The sequence below is a fragment of the Pelophylax lessonae genome, assembly GCF_965119305.1.
Source record: "Pelophylax lessonae genome assembly, chromosome: 7".
NCBI lineage: Eukaryota > Metazoa > Chordata > Amphibia > Anura > Ranidae > Pelophylax > Pelophylax lessonae.
In genome coordinates, this window is record NC_138774.1 from 208,196,180 (window position 1) to 208,221,845 (window position 25,666).

Genomic DNA, 25,666 nt, shown 5'->3' on the forward strand with positions numbered 1-25,666 from the left:
CCCCTCACTAGCCAGGATCCACTACAACATGATTTAACCCCTCACCTGCAGGATCCACTACAGTATGATTAAACCCCTTACCTGCCAGAATCCAGTATAGCCTGATTTAACTCCTCACCTGCTAGAATCCACTATAGCTTAATTTATCTCCTCACCTGCCATGATTCTGTACAGTATGAATAACCCCTCACCTGCCAGAATGGAGTACATCATGATTTAACCCTGCCAGATCCAACACAGCACCGCTAAACTCCTCATCTGCCAGAATCCAGCAGTACTTTAACCCCTCAGCACAGCCCAGTACCAACCAATACCAGCCAGTCTTCAGACATCAACACCTAACCCTCTTCTACAAGAATCCAAAACAGTGATACTTAACCCATCACCTTCCAAAATCCAGCATCAGCACGTTTCCCTGCACCATCCTACCCTTTTCTCCCCAGTGCCCAGCACACCTTAACTCTTTCCAGTCCAGCAATATATATTAGAAACTCCTCTCCTGGCAGAGCAGTGCAGAACATTTTTTATCCCCTATCCTATATAACAGCCCAGGGTGGGATCCCTATAATTCTGGTCTTCCAACAGCCACTGAACAGCTGATTAACCCCCCAACTTCTAAAGCCCATCACATAACTATTATCACCCCATTCAGACAGCAGGCATACTCTGCACATTCACAGCCCAGCTTAGACATGTGGCAGCGCTCTGCTGGCATCTGAGCTCAGTGCTGCCGCTCTGTGGGGAGAGAAGGGTGTGTCGGGTGGGGGGGCAGCCGAGTATACGCATTCTCTCACTCTCCTCCCTCCTGCCTGCTCTCACCTCTCCCTCTCTCCTCCATTCAGTAGCACTCTGTGTCTCTTGCACTTTTCAGCACCTCCTGGATTCTCCTCTTCCTTCCTAAGATGTACCTGTGCCCTCATCCTCTGCTCTGACACCTGTGCCCTTCCCTGCCCACCCTGACATTTGCATCACCCTCTACCACCACCAGGCTGGCATCTACAGCTGCCAGGACCCGGGCTCAGGTAGGTCACACTGTCACTCCAAACTCTCTCCTACCTGGAGGGCTGGCTCTGGGCTCCTCCGACTTTTCTTCTCTGATCCACTCACAAGTGATGATGATGAGCTGAGGCTGGGTCCAAGTAGCAGCAGGGAGAGGTTCTGCATGCACATACTTTGTGCCCTGTACAGTCCAGAGCAGGTAGATACAAGCTATGTAGGTCAGTCTCAACGTGGTCACATCGTGCTCTACAGGTTGTGGACCCATCATTGGAGATAGAGGATGGAAATTAAGGGGTCCAGGTTCTGCAGCCTCTGGATCTGTATGAATGTTCTTCATGTTCTCTGCTCAGCCTGGAAGGAGGAAGGCTTTTCTAATGTTCTGGATCACCCACAGGAGAATTGTCTTCTCCAAGTTTTGCATACGAAGTAGGTGGATGGTGTTAGCTGCTAACATGCAGGAGATGATGTGCAGCTGCATATCCACAATGAACAGATCATTCTCTGCAAGGTCTGTATGCACATCCTGGGTGAAAACTGTTTTCAGGTTCTGGATCTTAAAGCTCTGGACCCTCTGAGTGAGTAGCAGGTTCTGATCTTTGTTAGAAGCTAGACAACTGTTCTGTCCTTACTAGGGGGGAATGATCTGCAAGTGCTAAACAGATGATGCTCTGCAGGTTCTATTCCAGTCCAGGTAGATGATGCTTTGCATGTTCTGTTCCAGTCCAGTTAGATGATATTCTTCAGGTTCTGTTTCAGTCCAGTTAGATTATATTCTTCAGGTTCTGTTCCAGTCCAGTTAGATTATATTCTTCAGGTTCTGTTCCAGTCTAGGTAGATAATATTCTGCAGGTTCTGTTCCAGTCCAGTTAGATTATATTCTTCAGGTTCTGTTCCAGTACAGTTAGATTATATTCTTCAGGTTCTGTTCCAGTACAGTTAGATTATATTCTTCAGGTTCTGTTCCAGTCCAGTTAGATTATATTCTTCAAGTTCTGTTCCAGTCCAGTTAGATTATATTCTTCAAGTTCTGTTCCAGTCCAGTTAGATTATATTCTTCAGGTTCTATTCCAGTCCAGTTAGATTATATTCTTCAGGTTCTATTCCAGTCCAGGTAGATGATGCTTTGCATGTTCTGTTCCAGTCCAGTTCGATTATATTCTTCAGGTTCTGTTCCAGTCCAGTTAGATTATATTCTTCTGGTTCTGTTCCAGTCCAGTTAAATGATATTCTTCAGGTTCTGTTCCAGTCCAGTTAGATTATATTCTTCAGGTTCTGTTCCAGTCTAGGTAGATAATATTCTGCAGGTTCTGTTCCAGTCCAGTTAGATTATTTTCTTCAGGTTCTGTTCCAGTCCAGTTAGATTATATTCTTCAAGTTCTGTTCCAGTCCAGTTAGATTATATTCTTCAAGTTCTGTTCCAGTCCAGTTAGATTATATTCTTCAGGTTCTGTTCCAGTCCAGTTAGATTATATTCTTCAGGTTCTGTTCCAGTCCAGTTAGATTATATTCTTCAAGTTCTGTTCCAGTCCAGTTAGATTATATTCTTCAGGTTCTGTTCCAGTCCAGTTAGATTATACTCTTCAGGTTCTGTTCCAGTCCAGTTAGATTATATTCTTCAGGTTCTGTTCCAGTCCAGTTAGATTATATTCTTCAGGTTCTGTTCCAGTCCAGTTAGATTATATTCTTCAGGTTCTGTTCCAGTCCAGTTAGATTATATTCTTCAGGTTCTGTTCCAATCCAGTTAGATGATATTATTCAGGTTCTGTTCCAGTCCAGTTAGATTATATCCTTCGGGTTCTGTTCCAGTTCAGGTAGATAATATTCTGCAGGTTCTGCTTCAGTGCAGAAGGATGCTGCTCTGCAGGTACTGGTTCCAAGCCAGGTAGATGATGCTCTGCCATTTCTGTTCCAGACTAAGTAAATAATGCTCTGCAGGTTCTGTTCTAGTCTAGGTAGATGATTCTTTTCCAGTTCTGTTCCACTCTAGGCAGCTCATTCTTGAAAGGTTTTGCTTCAGTCTGGATGCGGCTATACAGGTACTGGTTCCAAGCTAGGTAGATGATGCTCTGCCATTTCTGTTCCAGACTAAGTATATAATGCTCTGCGGGTTCTGTTCCAGTCTAGGTAGATGATTCAATTTAGAATCTGTTCCACTCAAGGCAGCTAATTCTTGAAAGGTTTTGCTTCAGTCTGGATGCTGCTTTGCAGGTACTGGTTCAAAGGTAGGTAGAAGATGCTCTGCCGGTTCTGTTCCAGACTAAGTAGATAATGCTCTGCAGGTTCTGATTCCAGCCTGGGTAAGATGGTCCTCTGCATGTTCTGTTCCAGTTTACATAGATGTTGCTCAGCAGGTTCTGCTCCAGTTTAGGTAGATAATTCTCTGCATGTTCTGTTTCAGTCTAGTTAGATGATGCTCTGCAGATTCTGTTTCAGTCTACTTAGATAATGCTCTGCAGGTTGTGTCCTTCTAGGTAGATTAATGCTCTACAGGTCCTGTTCCAGTCTAGGTAGATAATGTTCTGCTGTATTCTGGGTAGATGATGCTCTATGGTTCTATTTTTTGTGTGGATAGACGCTCCACAGGTTTTGGTTCCATTCTGGAAAGATGATACTCTACCGTTTCTGCTTCCAGTCTAGGTAGATAAAGCTCTGCTGGTTCTGCTCAGGACTACATAGATCATGCTGCACAGGTTCTGGTTCCAGTTCTAGACAGATAATTCTTTGCAGGTTTTATCTCCAGTCTAGGCAGATTCTTTAAATGTTCTGGTTCCAGACTATGTGGATAAAGCTCTGCAGGTTTTGTTCCAGACTACTAAAATGATGCTCTACAGGATCTGGTTATAGTCTAGATAGATGGAGCTCTGTAGGTTCTGGGTCCAGTCTAGAAAGATGATGCTCTGCAGATTCTAATCCCAGGTAGAGAATGCTTTAAATGTTCTGGTTCCAGACTAGGTAGAGGATGCTCTGCAGGCGAATGTTCCAGTTAGAACAGATGATATTCTGGTTCAAATCTAGGTATACAGTATAACACTTTGTATGCCAGGGATCTATTCACTGAATAATGCTTTTTAGACTTTCAGCCCCATCGGTTAGCTGCATGCACATTAGTGAGAAGATGCTAATGTTAAATCTAGACCAGCTGTGAAAGACTCTGGGGTCCCTGAGTCCAGGACTGAATCCAGACTCCATGGTTAATGCTCTGCAGCACCTGGGTGTGTATTAGACCGCAGTATGAATTCACAATAGTGGCAAAATATGTGACAGGTCTATGAGTCCCCAGATGTTGGATAATGTTCTGCATCTGTTAGGTAATGCTCTACAAACCCTGTACCTACTCATAAGATAATCGATTGTGCATTCCCAATAGATGAATAATGCTGTGCCGCCCTCCAGCACAGATTACATTGTTCTGTGGGTTCTGGTTCTGCAATAATTGCCTGTTCCGAAGCCAAACCATGATAGAAATGCAATGTTCTGCAGTTTGTAGATAATGCTCTGCAGCTTGTCTATCCAGCCTTGGTGGACACTGTACAGCCGATTCTGGATTAACGTATATTCTGGCCACACAAATCACAAGCAGATCGTACAATCTAAATTCAGAAATCTCCATTTGTGTGGAGCCACATCACATCCAATCCTAAGAACTGAATGACTTTACGGGATTAAGACAGGGAAATATGAGAATGTTTCTATCAGTTCTAAGCAGATTTTATAGTGTGTGGTGTTATTGCACACTTCAACAAAATTCATTTGGGTTGTGCAGTCAGAATCTTATTGCACTTGTGACAATCTTACATACGTTTATGTATAGTCTCCACTGAATTGTATAATTATTTTTAGGGCCATGCATGGAAATTGCGCATCAAAATACTTTACGATAAAAAATAATGGTGAGAAAAGATACCGTGTGATCAGTTTTCTGCTCGGGTTACAGAAAACCTCTTCTTGTTTGTGTTTCCATTCCTGTGATTCTGTAAAATGGGTCAAATTCTTGCTCACTTCTATATTTTTTCCCATAATCTTCCCTGGCAGAAAGAGCTCAGTGACACCATTCATATTTTTATTACAGGTATTCATATAGTGCCAACTTTTTTTTACAGCACTTTACATATTGTACATTGACATCAGTGTCCTTACCTCAAGAAGCTTACAATCTAAGGACCCTAAATCACATGCATTCATACATATACTAGGGTCACGTTAGACAGCAGCTAGATAACCTACCAGCATGTCGGTGGAGTGTTGGAGGAAACTGGAGAACCCAACCTGTGCAAGAACAGGAAGAACATGCAAACTCCATGCAGATCATGTCCTGGAAGGGATCTGAACCAGGTACCCGAGTGCTGCAAGGCAAAAGTGCTGTATAGACACTGATCTGCTGACTGTGGGTCACTGATGTATAAGCCCAGTTCATTCCAGATCCATGAGTATTAAATAATTCTGAACAGTATTCTTTCTGAATGAAATAAAAAATGGTATGGAAGACCCATACAAAAGGAGGTACCTCAATCATCCAAATAGTTTGATCAGGAATAATTTTATTTGATTAATGTTAGTATATAAAAAAGGAAAAATATCATCACATAGAAAAATCACTACCTCCACCAATCACCATAAAAGTGAGAACTGAACTGCAATCTGGCTAAATTTTGTATAAAAAAAAATTATATAAAAAAACAAAATTTTTTTGTATATAAAAAAAAAAAAAAAAAAACATTTTTTTTAAACCCTATAGTTTAAAAATAAAAAAAAAGCAGCTCAGGCTACAGTATTCACCTTCCCGCCTGCTGCTATGTCCTGCAGTGATTCTATTTTGCCACAAGATGTCCTCAGTCTTCTGGGGTTGAATAAAGTCCAGTGTCACTCTCAACAGAAGACTGAGGAAATCCGGTGAGTGCAGGGTGTCATGGTTCCGAAGACTGAGGAAATACGGTGAGTGCAGGGTGTCATGGCTCCTACCCTGGAAGGCATGTCACCATGGCATCCTGCACTCACAGTGTAAAGATCCAAAGAGTGGCTCTGACGTCATCACAATGACTGCTCACCCACTGTAGAAGATCTGAAGAAACAGACTACCCCACTCATCACATGACTAACTTGAACATATATGGAGTAGGTAATTTTTGAAAAAATCATTACTTACATGGGTGGGGCATCCATGGTCAAGTGGGGGGGGGGGGTCAAAGCCCAAAATTTAGTTTTAAGTATTCCACTGCAGTAGCAAAGCAGATCATACCAGATTAAGTTTAGCCCATAAGCAAAAGGGCACATGATAGGGTGGGTCACCAAAAATGGAGAGAGGGGAGGACTGTAGGGCCTGGTAACGAATGGAAGTGGTGTCACTGAAGGGGAGGATCATAATAAGATAAAAAGGGACCAAAGGATAATGATCATTGTAGGAAGTTTGCTCCAACACTATATTTCATGGGTTAGAATTTGTTGGGTTTGCTGTCATGGTGGTCAGTGAGTAGGAACTAGATGTTCATCACTGCAACCACAGATCCTCAATGGTTTCAACAAGGAATGAAACCCATTTGTAACATAATATTTGGGTGACAGGTTGTTTTATACAACCATTACATAAACTATGCTTGAGTTTCATTGAAGGTAAGACTTCCGTAGTATGGAAGGTTTCTTTTCAGCGTGCTGTGTACCCACTGAGCTGGTGTACAATGGCTGGTGGCTGTTATGGGGGTATGGGTGACCAATGGATCGTAGTTTTGGGGGTGCTGTCAAGGACCAGCTTTATGATGTGTGGAATTCAATAAAACTGCTGTGCTGCTTTTCTGGTGTTGAAAGAGAAGTATGGAGTTTTTTTCCCCCAATCATTCTTACCTAGGTGGTTGCAGCATCGGTCCGATACACTAAAGCCCCGTACACACGTACCGATTGTCGGCCGTAAATATTCGGCCGACGACCGATCGGCCGTTTGTAGGCTTGTTAGTATGATGCTTCCGACAGCGCATTTTCGGCCGAACAGAATCTGTCATGCAGGCATTAAAATTTTTGTTGGCCAACACCAGAACGGCTGATTGTTCGCCAGTCAGTACAGATTTCGGCCGACAGACATTTGCAAGACTGGGCATGCTCCGAAAAGAAAAAAGACAAGGAAAGTTAACCATCACATGACATCACTTTTGCAGTCGGCTGTTGTTGGCCGACAAAATTCGTGTGCAGTCTTTTGCAGTTTTCAACAGACATGACAGCCCTGGACAAAAGATGGCCGATCGTTCGGCCCAACGATCGGTACGTGTATACAAGGCTTAACACTTAGAACCGAGCAATCAAACACTGCCGATCACTTGGTTCTCAGGGCTCCCTGAGCAGAGGAGCTGGTGACTGTCAGTCAATGCTCTCTGCTCTGCCCCCCTCCACACCCTCCCCCCCCCTCATTCACTGGCATGCTGGGCTGTGGAGGGGTGGGGAGCGGGCGGCGTGCTGAGAGGTTGAGCTGGGTGCCAATCCAGGCTTGAAGGCAGATCCTGACTTCATTGTTGCAATCTTGCCTGAGCCTGGACCGGCTCTGTGACATCAGCTGAAAGCGGGCTTCAGGCCGCTGTCTGATGAAAACGGGGTCAAAGTAATGCAGAACAAACTTCACTCCTGTGATCCACAGGAGAAGTACAGCCAAACGAGCTTTGGCTGTACTTCTCCTTTAATCCCTCTTGTTAATGTATTGCGCCAAATTCATGAAGCTTTTACATCACTTTTGGTTCTGACAGCGATTCAGGTAGTTCTAAAACTTTTACATTGTGTTGCATTGAATGCACCAAAATCAAAATAAAATATTGACAGTTCACCTCTAACGGAAGTGGAGCCAATTAAGACCAACTCTCTTTTGGCGAACGGAGAAAGAAATAAGCACAGAAAGATTTTTGCAAAAGTGTCTTTCGTGTGTTCTAAAAGTAGCACAGCAAGTTTAGGTACAGGTACGTGAATTTGGGGCCAAAGCATGAGAGACACTTGTAAAATCTGTTTGTGCCTGTCTTTGTTAATTCCAGGGAATGTTTTTACTTTGATGTTCTTTGTTCCTTGTTCTTTGTTCCTTTTGTGATGTTTCCATTTTAATATTGGGACATGTGAACCTTATTTCTTGTATTAAAGCTGTGACCAAGAAATATTGCGAATAATAAAATCTGTGTTTGTGTTCATTTATAGAATATTGTGGGGGTGGTTCCAGCGGGGTGGAGTTGATATTTTTGATACCCAACTCTTCTTTTGGTATTCAGCCCTACCCAAGTCCTGTGAATATTGTGGCTTCTCACGGGCTAAGGCCGGGTTCACACTGATGCGGGCGCGGGTCCCAGCAGGCGGTTCGGTGCGTCCCTGTACACCGATTTAGGTGCAAATCAGGTCTGAGTTTTAGCCTGAATTTGCACCTGAAACTGAACCAAAGACGCACAGGACCCTGTTCCAATGTGGACCGCGGCTGCCCCGGAGCGGTGTGAAGCAGCTCCATTAAGAGCGGGTCACACTCTCCTGTCATGCGAACTGGATATGTGGAAACCCTCATCTATTCGCATAAGTATGAACCCCGCCTAAAGGATACAAATTCAATTAAAGCCCATCTCCAGGCAATTTTTTTTTCTCATGCAGTGGAGCTGTGCCAGCACTGCATGGGTCAACTGCTCCTTTTAGGGGTGAGCCCAAAGTTTATACTCACCTGATCTGCTGATCCTCCTGAAAACCCCCATGCTCCAGCGGTGGACTGTTCCTGTCTATGGAGCGTGCTGACATCAGGAACAGTCCATTTTCAAGACCGCTGAAAAGCGGGGGTGCTGGACCAGTCTTCGGAGGATTAGCGGGTCACGTAAGTATATCTCCCCTGGAATGAAACAAGCAGTTAACTCGTTCAGGAGGATTGGCGGATCACGTAAGTATATCTCCCCTGGAATGAAACGAGCAGTTAACTCGTTCAGGAGGATTGGCGGATCACGTAAGTATTTCTCCCCTGGAATGAAACGAGCAGTTAACTCGTTCAGGAGGATTGGCGGATCACGTAAGTATATCTCCCCTGGAATGAAACGAGCAGTTAACTCGTTCAGTGCAGGCACAGTCCCACTGCAAGGGAAAAAATACATTTTGCTTGGAGTATATATAGCTTTAAAGCTGAAAAGCTGGCTACACACATCACAGTCTGCAGCACAGTACAATCTCCAGAAGTCTTACTAAATTTGATGAGATATCATTTGAATGGATCGTGTAGGTAGGTCCAGGCACTATTGTACAGAGACTGCACAATCAGATTGTAAAGTGTGTGCCCAATTTTACACACACACACAGATGTTTGAAAAAATTGGAACACATTATGGTTAATGGAGAGATTGCACATATTGTATATTATGGAGACGTTCTCTCTGTTATTTGAGTTCAGTACGCCTGTCATAAGGGAAATATGGAGGCTGGTCTTCTTATAAAGATGTTAGTTGTCTAACTGTGTCTATTATGTGATAGCAAGTATTAAGACCAAAAGTATGACTTAAGTATGATATACCACTCAGGAACACTTTAAAGAGACCCTGTCACCAATTTAAAAAGATGCAGGTAAAAGTACAGAGAAATAAAGTATATTATATGCTCACTTGTAGTGATTTTTCTTTCTATAAACCATATTTTACATACTTTCAGTGTGCTTTTGACCTTGCTAGAGAATTTGACCAGTCTAGGAGGAGTCAATTTCCTAGCACAACCCACTCATTCCTCTGCACTTTCAGGAGTGTACTTATTACTGTCAGTGCTGGCCCAGCTAACTCTGCCCCTCCCTACTGCAACAAAGGGGAGGATTATAGAAAGCTCAGAGTCAGCTCACATGCTAGATGTCGATGTCCAGCAACAGTCTCAGGCATTTTCGATGTTTACACAAGGGTGGCTTTTCCAGGTGTAATTATATAAATAAAATATGGTAAATACACATATAATCTTATGGGAAGATTATTTGTCTGTGGATGGTCTGTCTCTTTAACCACTTAAGCCCCAGAGGATTTGGCTGCTCAAAGACCAGGGCCTATTTTGCGATTTGGCACTGCGTGATTTTAACGGACAATTGCGCGGTCGTGCGACGCTGAATGCAAATGAAATTGATGGCCTATTTTTCCCACAAACAGCTTTCTTTTGGTGGTATTTGATCACCTGTGCGATTTTTATTTTTTTGCGCTATAAACAAAAAAAGAGCGACAATTTTGAAAAATGCCCCCGGGACGAAGTCGGAAATTACGAAACGCGTTGGGGAGTGGCTATACGGCGTCCACTGTGATTGATTTTAAGACGGGAGAGGAGCTTCTGGAGTCGTGTGCCGCAGATCGTGTTCTCAGGCTGTCAGAACCCTCACCCAGTTCGTTTTTGAGCAATGTTTATACCAAGTTTGTGAACAAAGTGAGTGTGATATTTTTGTTTAATAAATGTGGTTTTAAAAAAACGGTATCACGCTATGGAGGTGCTTTTTGTTTTTGTCTTCCACACACTGTGATTGAGAGGAGGAGGTGTGCAACAGCAGCAGACACTTGGAGGAAGTTTTGATGTTCTCATGCTGTACTTGCCTATTCCATGAGAGTGCTTAGGCATGGTTTTCTGGTGAGTCTGCACTCCCAGCACTGGTGGTGGTGACAATATATGGTGGTTCCTGTAAACTTACACCAACGATTCTTCATCAAATGCACTTCATATTGCTCTGTCATTATATAACAAAAGACTTTTGAGTCCCCATTCACACTAGCGCGACTTGTCAGGCGACTTGGTCGCCTGACAAGTCGCGATGGGTCGCCTGCCATTGATTAGCACAGGACCCATTCTAATAGGAGCGACACAAGTCGTTCCGACTTAGAAAAAGGGTCCTGTACTACTTTGGAGCGACCTGGAGGCGACTTGCATTGACTTCAATGATATGAAGTCCGTGCATGTCGCGCCAAGGTCGCGGTGCACTTCACAGGTCGCCCCGGCAAGTCGTGTCGCCCCTGTGTGAATGGGCTCTGAAGGACTGTTTTTGTTTTTTGTTTTGTTTTTAGTTTTAAGTATTCATTGATGCAATTTATGCACTTTGGTTTATCTATAGTTTATTTTTACTATATATATGATAGGAGGTTATCACCATCCCTGCGCTACTAAAATTCTAAGAAGAAATACCTGTTTTCTCTGTGATGAATTTTAATTTATTAATTTTGAAAAAATAACAATATTTTTCACATTTTTTTATATGAAATTCTCAAAAAAAATTTAAAAATCTAAATTTTTTAACATTTTTAGGCCAATTTGTTTTCTGCTACATATTTTTGGTAAAAAAAAACCCCAATAAGCGTATTTTGATTGGTTTGCTCAAAAGTTATTGCGTTTAATAATTACGGGAAAGATTTATGTCATTTTTATTGTTTTTTTTTTTAACTAGTAATGGCTATCTGGGATTTTTTTTGCAGGACTGCGACATTGCGGCGGACAGTTCTGACCCCTGACTGACATTTTTGACACTTTTGGGAGTACCGGTGACATTACTACAGTAATTAGTGCTATAAATACGCACTGTTACTGTAAAAATGACACTGGCAGGGAAGGGGTTAACTTTATTGGTGATCAGTGGGTTAAATGTATCCCTAGGGGCGTGATTCTAACTGTGGAGGGGCATGGCTTGTGATGTAACCACAGAGACATACGATCCTATATAGCAGGATCCTATATAGCAGGATTGTAAAAGCCCCGGAAGAAGTCAACCTATGACGAAACTAGTCGGGTGGTTCCAGACGTGACGCAGCCACGCCCCCAACATTCGGTCCGAGCTTCCATTGTATCTGCGGCGGGACGCCGCAGCCTTGTCTCTGCTTATGCTATATGCGGTTACACGCTGACATGTCCTTTTATCTAGTAAGTGCAATTTTTAAATAAACAGTGTCATATTTTAAACGGTATCACGCTATGTGCCCCTTTCTTTTCTCCCTGGCCCATATATGGGCTATATTCTCATGATAACTCCCCATCTTACCATCATTGGAGCCTGGTCCCTACATATGAGAAGTGTGTTCCTGATTAATCCTTTACCTATGATATCTGCCTGTCTGACTGTGATTGTCCATATGCCTGAAGACCTTAAGGGTCTGGTAAGCAGCTCATTGTATTAATTACTCATGGGTGATACAAGGATCGTCCTATTGGATTCTATTGGGACTATTTTGCTATCTTCTTCAATTCTTTTTGAGCACATTTTTTTCCACTTTTTCTTTGGAATGGTTTAAAATAGAACTTTTTTCAAATGTTATCTATGGAAATTTTTCACTGCTTTTCATGAGTAGTATTTACAACATTTTTGAGTGTTATTATTTCATTTTTTTGGTTTCACATGCCAATTGTATATGCATTAGCGCTACACAATTTGTATATATACATTATAATATTATCTGTTGATCCTGCCATGAGAGTCCGTATTTAATAACTTCCTGTTATAGAGTAACAACACTCTGCTCTGGTCTCTCAACTATTTTCCTGCATTGTCATCTGTAACACATCGACTGGATGGAGAAAATAAGTGAATATGCCAATGCAAACTGCACAGGCATGTTCTGCCATTGTCGCCAACAGTCCTCCCTGAGCAGTGGCCTATCATGGTTTTGGGGGGGGGGGGGGGTGTATGCTTCTCTACCCTCCTTTCCTGGAAAATCCTGCAAATAACACATTTGATGTCTCTGGGTGACTACGCTCACTCCTCCATTGTATCCATGGAGGGAGCCATGGCTGTTAACGCAAGCACTCCATTTGCTTTAGTAATGGACCCCTGATGTCTGATTGAGGAGAACCTATGGCCAAAAACACTATCATGTCCCCTACAAAATAAAAAAATAAAGTTTAGTGATGAAAAAGTAATAAATAAATAAATAAATAAAGCTACATCCAAATCACTTTGTTTTCTTTCACAATTTTATCCCATCTTATTTCCGATACTACTGTATTTTTAATGTCACATTTTGCGCACCTAGCACTTTAATTATTTTTATTATAATAATTTTTATATATTTATCATAATATTACGATCACTATCACCTCACTGCACTTTATGCACTTATTATATTATTGATTGCTATTATTGTATTACCATCATTATTTAATGCCAACTGTGTTTACTATATTAATATTTATTATACATTTTCTCAGTGGTGCAACACACCCAATCATCACCACTACAAATATACCATAATACTATTAGGCAGCGCCACCCACCTCACCATTCCTACATACATTTGTATATAGACGTTCAGACTATATTTTGAGGTAGGCTGCAGCCATTAACTACAGTATATCCAACAGCGCGGAATTTCCAATTTCTAACCTATTTCCCCCCCCCCCCCCCCACCCCCAAAACTTTTTGAGCCCCACCCTCACACACACATACAAACATAAGTACGAGTGCCAGGGACGCCACATACGGAAACACCAATTGCGCTACACGTTACATATCGCCATGCACATCGGTGTGAGAGCAAAAATTCTAGGGCCACTATTTACAGTTAACTCTAAACTGATGACCTGTAGGGGGTTTTAAATCGCCTCCTATGAAAAAATGTAGAGTACTGAAGTTTGTCACCTTTTCATTGGCACACGCAATTTAAAGCTTGACATTTATTAAATCTACTGTACGTTCCTAGCACAACCTTATCATTTATATTTTACAAAAAAAATGGGTAATGTATTGTGTTTTTGTGCCCTAAGATTAACTTTTTACTGAAATGTTTGTGCTTGATAAACCTTTGCACTAATACTGCGTGAAATAAAAAATGGAAGCTATCACCATTTTTCTCACCCGGGTGTCTGCTTTTAGAAAATGTATAAGGTTTGGTTATAGGTCATCTAAATAATTTTTTAAAGCATGTGTCTAAAAAAATTTCAAAAACAGCTCTGGTGGCGAAGGGGTTACTGGCACAATTACACGTCTACATTGTGATAACGCATGGCAATGCACAGTATATGCCTTACTGCTTGTTGACATTCATTTTGAATGGCTTCTTCATGCACAAAGGTGATGCACCTGCATTATAGCATGGAGCAACACACAGTAAGTAGTGCCTTGTTGTGTGCTGTGCTAGAAAGAAATGGTCACGTTTGATCCTCAGAACATTAGATTGTGTTGGCAGCTCATTCATTTTAGGGGCCTGCCTTAACGCATTGCTCCTAAATAAGCTCTGATTTTAGTAGCACTGCCTTAACCCCTTCTCCACCGCCCCACGTAGATATACTGCGGCAGAATGGACCTCCTGCGCAAAATCACCTGTATGTGATTTCGTGCACTGGGTTTGGAGCACACGCCGCTGGCGACCCGCTTTCGATGCAATTAGACACAGCGAGAGCAAATCAACGGGTTCAGCGGACCCGATGTTCACCGGCACCATGCGATCACTCTCAAGAGACGCAGACCGGCGTTCTGTGAGAGGGAAAGATGGAGATCTTGGGATCTCTGTCTTCCCCCCCATCAAAGCACCCCACACACAGTTAGAAAGCACAAAAAGTGTCACTTAGTGTCATATATGTCTTCCGTAGTTAAAAATCGCTGATCGTCGCCATTACTAGTGAAAACGATGAAAAAATAAAAATTCCATAAATATATCCCATAATTTGTAGATGCTATAACTTTTGCATAAACCAATCAATAGACACTTATTGGGATTTTTTTTTTACCAATAACATGTAGCAGAATACATATTGGCCTAAACTGATGAATAAATTAGATTTTTTTACATTTTTTTATTGGCTGTGTTTTATAGCATAAAGTAAAGAATATTGTTTTTTTTTTTTTTTTTAAATTGTGGTTCTTTTTTTGTTTATAACGCAAAAAAAAAAAAAACTGCAGAGCTGATCAAATACCACCAAAAGAAAGCTCCAATTGTTGGAAAAAACGGACATCAATCCCCACGCAGATATACTGCGGCAGGACAGCCCTCCTGCGCAAAATCACCTGTACGTGATTTCGTGTACTGGGTTTGGGGCACACGCGCACGCCGCCGGCAACCCGCTCCCGATGTGATTAAACACAGTGGGAGCCAACCAGCTGGTTCGGCAGACCTGATGTTCACCAGCACCCCGCGATTGTTGTCAGGAGATGTAAACCACAGTTCTGTGAGAGGGAAAGATGGAGATCTTGTGTTTCTCCTAAGCAGGAACACAGATCTCTGTCTTCCCCCAGTCAAAGCACTCCACATACAGTTAGAAAGCTCAAAAAGTGTCACTTAGGGGGTTATTTACTAAAACTGGAGCGTGCACAATCTGGTGCAGCTCCGCATAGAAACCAATCCGCTTCCAGGTTTTATTGCCGAAGCTTAATTGGGCAAGCTGAAGTTAGAATCAGGTGCAGCTGTGCATAGTAGCCAATCAGCTTCTGAGTGCTCCAGTTTTAGTAAATTTACCCCTTAAGCCCCGTACACACGTACCGATTGTCGGCCGTAAATATTCGGCCGCCGAACGATCGGCCGATTGTCGGCTTGTTAGTATGATGCTTCCGACAACCGACAGCGACTTTTCGGCCGAACAGAATCTGGTGTGCAGACATTAACATTTTTGTTGGCCAACACCAGAAAGGCCGATTGTTTGCCAGTCAGTACAGAATTCGGCCGACAAACAGCAGATGAGCAAGACTGGGCATGCTCAGAGAAGAAAAAACACACGGAAAGTTAACCATCACATGACATCATTTCTGCAGTCGGCTGTTGTTGGCCGACAAAATTCGTGTGCAGTCTTTAGCACTTTTCAACCGACAGGAGAGCACCGGACAAAAGACAGCCGATCGTTCGGCCGACATTCGGTACGTGTGTACGGGGCTTTAGTGTCAGATTTGTCTGCCGTAATGTCGCAGTCCCATTAAAAATCGCTGATCGCCGCCATTACTAGTGAAAACAATTAACAAAAGAAAAAATTCCATAAATATATCCCATAGTTTGTAGACAATATAGCTTTTGCATAAACCAATCAATAGAAACTTATTGGTATTTTTTTTTTTTTTACCAAAAATATGTAGCAGAATACATATTGGCCTAAATTGATGAATAAATTTGATTTTGTACATTTTTTTATTGGGTATGTTTTATAGCAGAAAGTAAAAAATATTGTTTTTTTTTTCAAAATTGTTATTATTTTGTTTATTGCGCAAAAAAAAAAATAAAAACTGCGGAGTTGATCAAATACCACCAAAAGAAAGCTCTATTTATGGGAAAGAAAGGACATAAATTTTATTTGGGTACAGTGTTGCACAACCGTGCAACCGTGTAAATTAACGCAGTGCTATATTGCAAAAAATGGCCTGGTCAGGAAGGGGGGGGGGGTAAACCTTCCAGGGCTGAAGAGGTTAATTTTAACCAGTATCCTGCTTTAGATCTCATAAATAGTGTGTTGAAATTTTGAATTATTAATTTACTGAATGCTCTGTGGCTGCATTTTCTGCTGCAGCTTTGCCTCTTCAGCAGTTGCTGCAACTTGTAGTTCTCCAACAGCTAGAAAAGCAGAGATTGTCTGGGAGTGCTAATTTTGAATAGCATGTAATTCCTCTCCCTGCATGTAGGAGGCACTTTATCCCCCGGCAGAGACTGAACCATCTCCCTTGCAGAGTGGTCGGCTTGAGCTTTTCTTCTGATCGATACAATTTGCCTCTAAAAGGTTTCTTTAGCAACTTATGATTGATTGTGAGACTAATAAAAGAGACTGGATGAGTAAGATTATACTCAGCGCATAATTTATCTTAACCGATATCAAACAGAGCTTTAATAATCACTTTCCTGGAGGGCATCTCAGGCAAGAATTTATCAGTGTCATATGATGAGGATAGAATGTCTGCATTCCGCGAACAGCAGACAGGTCTTATTCCTGAAAACCATCTGATTGTATTGTTAAGGGGTCACTCTATCTAGAAGTGATATTTCTATTAGGTTGAGTACACCTGGACATTGAAATCAAAGCTTGTTAACACTAGTCTAAAGAGCTTCACTTATGGGGAGATACTTGCATAGGTGTGCATAACCATAGCCCATTGCATTAGGGTGAGCACCCGAAAGTAAAACACACACGTCTTTCTCTTCAGCCTCAGCTGCATTGGACAGGGAATGAATGGGAAGTGCTCTGTGCTGAGCGGCTTCCTGTTCATTCACAAACTAAGGCATAGTAAACACAGTTTACTATGCTTCAGTTATGAATGGACACAGTAAGTGTGTGTTCATTGTGTTCATTCAGAAAATTAAGGGGCCAGTAAATTGCATATTTACTAGCCCTTTCCCCCACTCTCCATTCTGAAACATCCCCCGCAGCAACCAGGGGGGAGAGGAGGGAAGCCAGCAGCAACGTAGGGGAGGAGCCCAACACTGGGGGAAGCCTAGGCAATAGGGAGAATTGGCACCGCACACACCTGGCACACCCCCTGCGCACACCTATGAATACTGGTTGTAGGTAAGAGTCTACCCATGACTTATGTGTACTTCTCACCCATTCCATCACTAACTCAATAAGTTAAAGCTCAACCGAACATTCAGCAGAAAAGTATGGCAGGATTCAGGAGGTAACTTTACTGGCTGTAAGTCTGATTCTTTAGCTTAAGAGTCAAGGGTCAGAAGCCACCTTAAATTGAACCCATGTTCAGATTATACACACAAAATAATTTACATATTCTAAACAAGTAGTGAAAGCACTTAACATTAACCCTTATTCACCTCTGTAGCCATAGGCATTGTGGAGAAATTTGTTTTCAAATTTCACAACAAAGGCACTGAAATCTTAGCACTTTTTTATTGCAGCAAAATCTTGGTTGCCTGCCAAATGTAAACACGCGGCAGGTGTTTCTATGTTGAAACCAGTTTTAGAGTTAGGCTCGGTTCACACTAAGCCGACTCCGAAGTTGTGTGATTTTTCAAACTTTGCACTTCGACTTTGAAGTGACTTTTAGAAGGCTTTTACACTCTCTAGTGTTGGGGCCGTGTCAAAGTCGGATCAAAGTAGTGCAGGAACCTTTTCTGAAGTCGCAGTGACTTTATTAGTGTCAATTGGAACGGCTCTCAGAGATATATGGCATTTCACATATCCTGCGACTTTGGGTCTCACAAGTCGGAACCTAAGTCACAGGACTGTGACTCATTGATATGATCTTTAAAGCCCAATGCTAGTTAAAAATTAAATGTAAATAGTGTGTTGTGTATCCATTATCCTTACTCCTCAGTATTGATTTCAAACCCCTCTTCCTAAGCAATGCGGCACAGTAATGGATCATAGTCACAGTTTCCTCTATGAGCCAAGCTTAATATCCTGCCCTAAAAACTGGACATTTTTCTCTGCATGTTATCTTCTTGGGCACTGGTCCCCTCACCATCCCTGTGTGTTCTCCTGCCTTTGGAACCTAAGGAAGAAGACTTGGCCACTGGAAGTGTCTCCTCCACCAACAGGAGATGTCCACTTCATGCAGGCACCTGACGAAGGACCCCAGGAAGTAAATAGAAGAAGAGAGAACTGTCATGTGACTGTAAAACTAGCATTTTTTTCATGCCAGTGGTTAGAGGGTGCTCACTAAGAAGATGGAAATAGTTTAACCGGTTCCCGACCGCACGCCGCACATATACTGCGGCAGGCTGGCCCTCCTGCATGAATCAGCATAGCTCTACGTCGGTCGCGTGCTGGGGGGCAAGCGTGCGCTGCTGGCGGCACATTCCCGCACCCACTAGGCAGCGGGGTTGCTAAACCACGGGGCCGGTGCCCACGATTGCTGCCAGGCACCTGCGAACGCTCTCTGCTGAGAGAGGACGGTTAGCTGTTGTAAACACAGCTGACCATTCTTCTCTCTGAAATGATCACAGAGCGCCTGTGATCCTTCTATATAGGTCCATAGGTATCTGTGGTCATTTCGCAAGCCCATCCCCCATACAGTTGGAAAACACTACCCTAGGCTCACACTTAACCCTTTGATCACCACTGTTAACCCCTTCCCTGCCAGTGTCATTATTACAGTAACAGTTTTATTTTTTTAGCACTGATTACTGTAGTAATGTCACTGGCCCCTCCCCCCAAAAGTGTCAAAAATGTCAGTTAGGGGTCCAATCTGTCCGCCGCAATGTCACAGTCCTGCTAAAAATCGCTGATCGCAGCCATTACTAGTAAAAAAAAAAAAATTACATAAATCTTTCCCCTAGTTTGTAGACACGATAATTTTGATGCAAACCAATCAAAATGCGATTTTTTTTTTTAAATCAAAAATATGTAGCAGAATACAGATTGGCCCAAAAGGATGAAAAATTTTGATTTTTAATTTTTTTTTTTTGGGGGGGGGGGGGGGGAATGTAATATAGCCGAATGTGAAAAATATTGTTTATATTTTGTTTTTCAGAATTGTCGCTCTTTTTTTGTTTATAGTGCAAAAAATAAAAAATTAAAATCGAAAATCAAATACCACCAAAAAGAAAGCTTTATTTGTGGGAAAAAAGAGGACATTAATTTTATTTTGGTACAGCAACGCACAACCGCGCAATTTTCCGTTAAAGTAACACAGTGCCGGATCGCAAAAAATGGCCTGGTCATTAAGGGGGAAAATCCTTCCGGTCCAGAAGTGGTTAATGTTCATATTCTGGGTGCAGGTGCACTACAAGTCTACCAGGTTCTGCTCTATCAAGTATATGAAAAGGGTGCCGCTACCTCCCAGTGTTATAATGCGGCTTTATCCCCGGTGCTCTGGCAGAGGCAGATGACTCCTCATTGACACAATCCATATAAGCAAAGAAAAGCCAGCACTCTGTGTATACTCTGCAATCTTGTGTTTATTGGCGGATAACAAATGACAGCCACAGATGTCAATGCATTTCAGCCAAACTGGCTCTCATCCATGCCTCATGAATAAGGCCAGTTTGGCTGAAATGCGTTATTTGTGGCGGTCATTTGCTACCTGCCAATAAACACAAGATTTCCGAGTATACACCGGAGTGCCGGCTTTTCTTTGCTTATTCTGCTCTATCAAATGCCTGCCTTACACTCTGTCACCTGCTCCTGAATGTGCAATACACCGTCCAATGGTTGTTAACATTCTTCTTCTAGGCTGTCATTTATTATTGTTAAAGAGAAGATAGGTCACAGTCTGAGCATCTCTGACCCCCAAGCTGACAAGTCATACTTAGGATAAGTCAAGCTGCATAAAACGCCACCAGCTCTGAAAAAATACATAAGCAGGGGATACCTTTACTGAAAACATGTCCATATGATCCATAGATTCTGAGATCTAAGTGGTTAAAATCATATGCACACCCTTAACTTTTAATGCAAAAATGGAGTTTGGAGATACCCACTTACTGGTCTTGTATAAAAATGGCATCAGGCGTCTCCTTATTGGACATACAGTCTAACTATCGTATTAGGTGTTCCCCCTCCTTAGTGGTCATGTAGCCCAATCATCGTATTTTGTCACTCATTCTTATTGGTCATGTAGCCTAAGCATCATATTAGGTTTTCCCCCTCCTTACTGATCATGTAGTCTATCCTCACATTAGGCGTTAGCTCACTTTTTTGGTCATGTGGTCTATTCATGGTATTAGATGTTCCCCCTCCTCACTGATCATGTAGTCTAATCCTCACATTAGGTGTTAGCTCACTTTATTGGTCATGTAGTCTAACCATCGTATTCGGTGTTCCCACTCCTAATTAGTCTAATCCTCACATTAGGTGTTACCCCACTTTGTTCATGTAGTCTAATCCTCGTATTATGTGTTACTCCTTGTGAGTGATCATGTACAGTAGTCTAAACATCATATTATGTGTTACCCTTCCTTATTGATCATGTAGCCTAACCATTGTATTAGGTATTACCCTTTTTTATTGGTTATGTAGCCTAACCATCATATTAGGTATTACCCTTCCTTATTGGTCATGTAGCTTAATCATTGTATTAGGTATTACCCTTTTTTATTGGTTATTTAGCCTAACCATCTTTTTCGGTATTGTCCCCACTTATTGATCATGTAGCCTAATCAATGTATTAGGTATTACCCTTCTTTATTGGTTATGTAGCCTAACCATCATATTTAGGTATTACCCCTCTTTATTGGTTATGTAGCCTAACCATCATATTAGGTATTACCCTTCCTTATTGGTCATGTAGCTTAATCATTGTATTAGGTATTACCCTTTTTTATTGGTTATGTAGCCATGTAGCCTAACCATCTTTTGTTTTTAGGTATTATCCCTACTTATTGATCATGTAGCCTAATCATTGTATTAGGTATTACCCTTCTTTATTGGTTATGTAGTCTAACCATCATATTGGGTATTACCCCTCCTTATTGGTTATGTAGTCTAACCATCGTATTAGGTATTACCCCTCCTTGTTGATCATGTAGCTTAACCATTGTATTAGGTATTACCAGGGCAGCCATCAGAAATTTTGAGGCCCCTTACACAGCTTTAGGGCTGGGCCCATCCGTGCCTGACCACCAACATTTCGCAGGGCCTGCCCTCTAGCCATTCCACCGAATCCACCCACTGGCCATTCCACCGAGTCCTTCAGTGCACCCACTTCTATTTTGACACTCTTACAACTTAAGATATGAAAATGAATCCAAGCCAGCAAAGAGACATCCCCATATATTCAGCAAAGAGACATCCCAATCCAGCAAAGAGATGGTCTCATATATTCAGCAAAGAGACATCCCAATCCAGTAAAGAGAAAGCTTCATATATTCAGCAAAGAGACATCCCAATCCAGTAAAGAGACGGCCTCATTTTCAGCAAAGAGACATCCTAATCCAATAAAGAAATGGCCTCATATATTCAGCAAAGAGACATCTCAATCCAGTAAAGAGACGGCCTCATATATTCAGCAAAGAGACATCCTAATCCAATAAAGAAATGGCCTCATATATTCAACAAAGAGACATCTCAATCCAGTAAAGAGACAGCCTCATATACTCAGCAAAGAGATATCCCAATCCAGCAAAGAGACAGCCTCATATTTTCAGCAAAGAGACAGCACAATCCAGCAAAGAGACATCCCTTCAGCTGCATCGGCTTACCCTGCAGCAGCCCTGCTTTAGCAATTTCTAGTTACTGCCACAGCAACAACTCAATCTGGTTGGTTGGGGCCTGGGCGACCTTGCCCCTCAGAATGCCCGGGCCCCCTACATTTGTACGAGCTGTCCCCCCCTGATGGTTGCCCTGATTATTACCCTTCCTTATTGGTTTTGTAGTCTAACCATCGTATTAGGTATTACCCCTCCTTATTGGTCATGTAGCCTAATAATCATATTAGGTTTTCCCCCTGCTTACTGATCATGTAGTCTAATCACCGTATTTGGTGTTCCACCTCCTTATAGACCTAGTAGAGTGATCCTCACGTTAGGTGTTACCCCACTTTATTCGTCATGTAGTCTAATCATCGTATTAGGTGTTACCTTTCCTTATTGGTCATGTAGTCTAACCATTGTATTAGGTATTACCCCTCCTTATTGGTCATGTAGTCTAACCATCATACTGGGTATTACCCTTCCTTATTGGCCATGTATTCTAACAATCATACTTGGCATTACCCTTCCTTATTGGTCATGTAGTCTAACCATCATACTGGGTATTACCCTTCCTTATTGGTCATGTAGAATAACTATCATCTTAGGTGTCCCCCTCCCTATTAATCATGTAGTCTAACAATCACATTAGGTGTTACCACTCTTTATTGGTCATGTAGTCTAACAATCACATTGAAGGGCCAAAAGGTTGACTCAGAGAAGAGGAGTCAGGGCCAGGTTCAACTTTTCCAGGAATATTCAGGATAAGCATCTGACTTTAGCTGTTTATATCTCTGAATCTGCTAATCGTTCTGAAAAGCGGTTTTCACTGAAGGTCACCTCTGCTTATGTATTTTTTTCATCATATGCTCACTTTGAATTGCCCATGTTTAAGACAGATTTACCTTCAAGCTAGACATTCAAAATCCTACAAAGATCATTTGTGACTGGCTCTCTTTAAGGGCCATGCATTTTCTTCTTGTTCTCAAGCAGCAAACTCAAACGATGCCAGTCAGTATCATCAGGGAGCTGAAATGCAAAGGTATTCCTCCATAACATTAAGATACAAAATAGCTTAGGGAACTGTCACATGTTACATACAAAAGTGGAGTTTTCCTTTAACAGTTCACCAAATGACTAATTGTCACCTGGAGTTACTCCTTAATTAGCATCAGTCCGTCTACGTTAGCGATCTGAAATCACCGCATGCTCAGGTGTCATTGTGCCTCTTTACGAGTCTTGCACAGCAGTCAGGTCTCGCTCGGTGACATCTCTTGCTCTATTCACTCAATTAACCTGACTCAAGCAACCCGCGTTATAGACGACACTATCAGCTAATTAGTGACACTACAGCTACCTGATATTTGTAGCGCACTGGAAAGTGACAGGCCATTAAGACACTGGGAGACGAGCTTCGTGGTAACTGCTTTAGCTGAAAGACTAAAACAGCAATAATTGACTCGCTATGTGCCTTCGTTATAGTGGCATTTAGAAAAAAAAATTTAATAAAACACGATTCTGACAATAACAGTCCTTTTGAATTTTTAACTATCTGTGCCTTAGTTATCAGAGAAATTTCAGCAATATGGTTACAGTGTAACATCTACCACAGATTGTCTTCATGAAGATAGTTTTCCAAATTAGGAAAAGATGTCAAATGTAATACATATACAGTGGGGAAAATAATTATTTGATCCCCTGCAGATTTTGTAAGTTTACTCACTTACAAAGAAATGGAGGGTCTATCATTTTTATCATAGGTGTATTTTAAATACTAGAGACAGAATATCAACCAAAAATCACATAAGGGCCCTTTCACAAGGGCTTTCCGATCAGGTACGCCTGTCAGTTTTTCAGGCGGACTTGATCAGATGCTCCATGCAGCCCTATGGAGCAGCGGATGTCAGCGGTGACATGTCCGCTGACACCCGCTGCTCTCCGATCCGATCCTGTTTGTGAAATCCAGCCGGATGGAAACCCTATTTTCCCTCCGTCTGGAGGATCGGATAGGATAGGATAGGATCGGATGAAAATGGACAGGCGGTCCATTATCATCCGATTCCCCATAGAGGAGAGCGGGGAACTGACAGGTCTGTCTCTGCACAAAGAGCGGAGACAGACCTGTCATCTGCCTGCTCGGCGGGGATCAGCGGATCGATCCTTGCTGAGCAAAAGTGAGTCAGCTGGGCGCAAAGCCCACGTGAAAGGACCCTAAAACAAATGTTATAAATTAAGTTGCAGTTCATTGAGTAAAATAAGTATTTGATCCCCAAGCAAAACATGACTTGGTACTTGGTGGAGAAACCCTTGTTGGCAAGCACAGAGGTAAAACATTTCTTGTAATTGGTGACCAGATTTTTACGCATCTCAGGAGGAATTTTGGTCCACTCTTCTTTACAGGTTTTTTCCCTTAATGACCAGGCTATATTTTGCGATACGGCACTGCATTACTTTAACTGACAATGGCGCATTTGTGCGATGATAAACCCAAATAAAATTGATGCTTTTTTCCCACAAATAGAGCTTTCTTTTGGTGGTATTTATCACCCCTGCAATTTTTTTTTTTTTTGCGCTACAAACAAAAAAAGAGCAACAATTCTGAAAAAACCCTCAATATTTTTTACTTTCTCCTATATAACATTCCCAATAAAAAAAAATGAAAAATAAAATGTTTTCATCATTTCAGGCCAATTTGTATTCTGCTACATATGCTAGTAAAACTACGCTCTGCTAGTAAAACTACAGCGGCTGGTCGGCAAGTGGTAAATCCTTAAAGCGATTGCTGGAAAATAAGAAGGGCCGATAGTTGGAATCTGCTGTTGGGATCAGGGTGGCCAGTACAGTCAATGGCGACTCAGAGACCACGCTCCTGAAGACTCAGATGTCCAAGTTAAGAGAGATGATGACCGGGTCATCAAGCCAAGTCGTCAAAGTAGACACAGTGCTATCTCCAGGCTGTGCAAAGAAGCAGAGCACGTGTATATCAAGTCTGAGATAGCTGCAATGAATGTCTCAGATGATGGACATGGTAAATATGTTGGCAGTAATGTTCACCGAGTCGTCCAATGAGGGTGTTACGGCTCGAAATGTACCCCCGGACTTGCCTGTTGCGCCTATCAAGACCCCAAAGAATTCCAACATCTGTCTAAATTTAGGAGGTGTGGGTCATCACCAGAGAGTATGCCAAAGTCCGTTGAAAAGGATAGAAGGCTGGCGTGGACCACAAAGAAGTGACCCAAGGATGGAGAAAAGGACTGGGGCCTTCAAGAAGAACCCTTAATGAGATTGCAAGGGAACAACGAAGACCACCTGTAGTTGTATCCACTTATACTGTCTCAATGAAGAATGCCTACCGACCTCCAAAAAGTCCCTGAAAACAGCATCTGCACCATAAGAGAAAAGAATCCAGTCAGATAGGCCTGACATTTCAAATGCTTCCACCAAACCTTCTGCCAAGCTAGTAGTCCCTTTGTCTGTAGTGCCTGTCTTGGTGGAAGGAATTCAGATGCTCAGGTGACTTTGCTGACTAGAGACTTTTACGAGAGGTATTTGTTGTATATACCCCGGAGGAAGTTGGAAGATATCGAGATCCAGGGTATTCAAACGGAAGATTACCCTTGTGATGGCTACCTGCGGATCAAGTTATCCTGTAAACCATTGAAGGTTAGTTAGCCTCAGGACTTCGACACACT

General features: G+C 42.2%; 1 protein-coding gene across 2 annotated transcripts in view; it reads left to right on the forward strand.

The window, feature by feature from the left end:
- Window positions 1–793: 793 nt before the first annotated feature.
- The window catches only part of LOC309559298 (caM kinase-like vesicle-associated protein), a 147,346-nt gene continuing 122,473 nt past the window's right edge, over window positions 794–25,666 (forward strand). For both annotated transcript variants that reach the window (XM_082262525.1, XM_082262526.1), the window contains exon 1: window positions 794–1,022. The gene's annotated coding sequence lies outside the window, so the exon portion shown is untranslated. The remainder of the gene's footprint in view (window positions 1,023–25,666) is intronic.